Genomic DNA, 4,767 nt, shown 5'->3' on the forward strand with positions numbered 1-4,767 from the left:
AAACAAGGCTACCTAAAAATAGAATTAAATCTATACTAGCAGGAACAAAACTGAATTGAACAAAACACATATCACAACCAGATGAACACACTATTACTATCAGAAGAAAAGCAAACACATCAAAACTGAATCGAAAATAACAGAAAATCCAATTACACTAACAATTAATCACTTGAGATAATTAACTGACATTTAAATGTTCAAAAGTAAAGCAGAATCATATCAGGATTAAACTAAACTAAAAATCAAAATAGGAATTAACGCGAGACTAATTGTCACCAAGAACACAGTCGAATCAAACACTCACAGGACAAAGAAATAACAAAATTACGAATAAAACTTACTTATTGGACCAACCTGAACGCCTACTCCAATTAGGGTTCATGGGATTCTGCCGGCTTATCACCTCAAAAATCAACCAACTCCGGCGAGATTCGAGCACCATTGACACTGGATTCGCCATAAGAGGAAGGAGGAGACCATGTGGTATGAATTTGAGGCCGATTGGGTGAACTAGGGTTTTGAGGGAATCTTTGATATGAAATTCGAAGACTTTGACGGGGATTTGGAAAAAAAGGTTTAAGGATTTGAAGAGAGGAGGGTGAGGAGGCTCTGTGGTGTAATTTTGGTGGTGAACGGAGCCGGCGCCGCCGTGCACGGTGGTGGCATCGCCTAGGGTTTGGTAGATTTGAGGGGATTGGGTAGGATTTGAGGGGAAAGGGGTTTGGATTTGAAAAGGGGAAGAAGAGGAGAAGCCGTGGTAAAATTTTGGGTGTCATTGGGTGAGCGCCGCCGGCGGAGACGATTTCCGGCCGGCGGCTCATGGCGGAGAGTGGCGGAGACGACGGAGACGACGGCGTTACAGGGGAGGTACGAGGAAGAGACATACTGTCTCTAGGGTTTAAAGACACTTTTATGTAAAATGGGGAGAGGAATTCTAACCGTTGGATCAAGGAAGATGGATGGCCTGGATTATTTTGACGCCAAACGGCGTCGTTTTATTAAAGGGGGGGCTGGTCCAGATATAGGGGCGTTTGGGCCTGGGAAAATGGGTGTGTTCTGAAGTGGGTTTGGGGCTTTGGGCTCAATTTTGGCCCAAAATCGGGCAATCCATGAAGACCACCCTATTTCCTTTAATTTCCTCTCCTTTTATTTTTAATTTCTTTTATTTATTTTTTGGTATTTTGTTAAATGCAAAATGAACAATAAAAACCCAAACTGACTCTAAAATTATACTACTTAATTTCCAAATGCATTAATTCCTAATTTAAATGCAAACTAAGACAATTAAACATATGAGTGCAAAAAGAACCATTTTTGTTATTTCTTTATTTGTTTGTAATATTAATCACTAATTAATCCTAAAATGTGAAATTAAATCCTATACGCAAATGCCAAGTATTTTTGTATTTTTCATGAATTAAGCAATAATAAATGTTCACAAACAACTGCAAACAATCCACAAAATTGTAAAATAATGAAAGAAAATATTTTGTTTGAGTTTTTGGGAGTAATTCACATAGGGCAAAAATCACGTGCTCACATCTAGGCGGCTTGCGGTCAAAGTTGGGTCGTGGTCTTGGATAATTTTGATGGGCTAGTGGTGATTGGAAGTGGGATGGTTGGGAGTTATAGGTGTGATGGACAGAGGCTGGTTGGGAGTATCTGGGAGATGAAGGTTGATATGTGGCGGTGATGCTTGGTACGTGGGTGGAGGAGTTTGGTATGTGGGTGGAGATGTTTGGTATGTGGGTAGAGGTGTTTGATAGACAAGTGGGGATTTTGGGCCCTGGGCTACCATTACTGCCCCAACATCTCTCTTTTTCGATATGCCACCTGGCTGTAGTGCTTTATTCGTGGCTTGCGAAGCCTCAAAGTTTGTAACCATTCCACTCTTGATCCCTTCTTCAATCCTTTCTCCAAGTTTGATGATGTCAGAGAATTTGTGATTTTTGATAACCATCAGCCTCTCATATATTGCGGGTCATGTGCCTTGACGAAGAATTTATTCATCTGTTCTTCTCCAAGGATGGCCTGACCTTGGCCGCTTCCGACCTCCAACGGGTAGCATATTCACGGAAGGTCTCAGTAGGTTTCTTCTTAAGGTTTTGAATGTAGAAGACATCCGGTGCATTCTCCGTGTTGAACCTGAATCGGTCCATGAAATACGATGCCATGCTTACCCAATTAGACCACTTCTTGGGATTTTGGCTGATATACCAAGACAAAGCGTCCCAAGTAAGGCTCCTCATAAAGAGCTTCATTCGGATCTTTTCATCTTTCCCGACCCCGACAAGTTTGTAACAATAAGTTCTTAGATGAACCCTGGGATCACCTGTACCATCGAACATTTCGAACTTGGGAGGTTTGTACCCCTCTGGCAGTTCGACATCCGGCTGTATGCACAAGTCCTCATAGTTCAAGCCCTCTATTCCTCTGTCTCCCTCAACACCTTGAACTCGGCTGGTTAACTTCTTGAGTTCTTAAGCCATGTTTTTGATGAGTAAGTCCTTCTCGGAGGTTTCCCGTGTACATGAGATTTGTTGGGTAGAATGAGGTATGGTTTCCACATAGATGGGGTTGCTTTGATGGGTGTAGTGGTGGTCATAGGTGGAGTTTTGTGGATCAGGAATGAGTGGTGGTGTATTTTGGGGAATGTGGTAAGTGGTTGTTGACGGGTAATGAATTGGTTGATGGTGTTGTTGCATCAAAGCTGGTAATGGGTTGGGATTCTGGGGTGGAGTTGCGTATTGATTTGGTGCAGGAGGATTTTGTGGGTGTTTTGTGTGCTTTGAGGAGGTGTTGGGTTCTTGTCATTCTGTTGGTTGATGTTAGGGACATTCAGGGTAAGCGACAGGTTTGCCAGGTTGTGAACTTGCTCAAGTTCTCCTTGCAGTTCCAATATCTTTTGCTCTAGCCTCAAAACCAGATCATTTGGGGCCGGAGTACTACGACCATCAGAGGTTTCCGCATTGTCAATATTCTTCTTTCGGATACCACTTAAATCATCCATCTTTGCTTTTCCTTTGCCTTTTGTGTTGCTTGGAGGAGGAGGAGGTGGAGGGCCTCTGGATCTGGTGTGATATGCTGATGAGGCCAGTATGATCGAATCAACCTAAGGGGATGGGAATAATAAATAAAAAATAAGCAAAAACAAAAAAGGTAACAAGTCAGTGAGGACGCGTCCTAATTTGGGAGCCTCGTTGTGCCCGAGGTAGGCCTAGCGACAAATAAATTTGGAGAACTTTTAATGCCAATAAATGCTTCTTTTCACAATAATACTAAGGTAATAGGAAAAGATAAGTTACTACTGGCACTTGGCCTTATTACATTCGAAAAGCAAGTAATCCTAATCTATTTGGTCTCGGAAGGACTTTCTTCAGGCTGAATGCTCTTGTATCAAATCCCCCAATTCGGGTAGGCTCATTTAGTAAGAATGCCTTTGCCAAATGTCCTTCTTCATTTCCCTCAGCGTTCTGGCAGTTGGTGACTCTCCTTCTCACTTTTCCTTCCAATTCCAACAGGCTGTATTCCAGATATTCTAGCTTTTCGCTAGTCTTGACGGCCCTTTCTTTCCATTCATTCATTTGGTCACCCGATGGAAGATTCCTCCACCAGTCTAGCAAGAGTGAGGGTATGCTAACCATATCGAAGTTGGGGACCTCGTGCCTCATTTTCTGCAAAACAAAAGGTTAGACCTTACCCCCACCAGACTCGACTATTTATACATTCGTGATCAACATATCGGCATTTAATTCTCCAAATTAATGCACAGAACCTGGTTGTGCCCGTTGGTATTATGGAAAACCCGATGGACTTTGGATAAGGCTTATCTTAAACGATCATTATGCAGACAACATAACTGGTCCGGCTAGGTTTGACCATGATGCATGCACAATTTTGACCAGAGTAAGGTTTCTATGGGGTTTTAGACAGGTACCCTCGAGCGGACAACTCGAGGGGGAAGGCACGGAACCATCGACTTCACCTTTGATCGATTGGTTTTACCGCAAATAAGCCTTTCCGAATTTAAGAGTAGTAAATAGGAAAAGCGCAACCACTCATTAAAGCGTTGCTATAGGATTTGATACGCACGAGTGGAATATTATGTGGAGCATGATTTGTGCAGCAATTAATAACATGTAGTCAAGTATTTTCACGTAAGAAAAAATAAATACAGTATTTAAACAATTGAAAGACAGTTACAGAAAGGAAACAAAGCGACTAGTCAGTTTCAAGAATAAAGAACAATAAGTGCTTAAAAGAAAACAGACAATCAAAATTAAAATAAGGGAAGAGGGTATGGGATAAAGCAGGCTTGGACAAATTTATAAGAGCAAGTTCGTTATGGTAAGAGCCTAATTATCCTCAACAGAGTCGCCATGCTGCCACGCCCCCTTTTTTCCCCTCCCTCGCGGGGGGAGAAGTCCGGGTTTCGACATTCATGGGTGGTGATAACTCATTTCCTTTTGGGAATTGGGTATTTGAAGAGTCGCCACCTAACGATTTTTAAGGTGCGTTAGGGAACCTAGAGCGGTTAACTCTTAGAATGGTTTGCATTACCAGAGATTAGGGTAAGGGCTCGAAATAACCTCAAGGGGAAGGTGTTAGGAACCCCTCTTGGTCCACAACTGTGGGTCCCGACCGAACTTATACTTACGAATTAGTCCATTAATAAAATAAACAATTTAAGCAAATAACTGCAAGCAGAACACGTTGAGCATTGTATAACTCAAACAATAAAACAAGAATTTAAATAGGTTATAT

The sequence above is a fragment of the Nicotiana attenuata genome, unplaced genomic scaffold, assembly GCF_001879085.1.
Source record: "Nicotiana attenuata strain UT unplaced genomic scaffold, NIATTr2, whole genome shotgun sequence".
In the NCBI taxonomy this organism is placed as follows: domain Eukaryota; kingdom Viridiplantae; phylum Streptophyta; class Magnoliopsida; order Solanales; family Solanaceae; genus Nicotiana; species Nicotiana attenuata.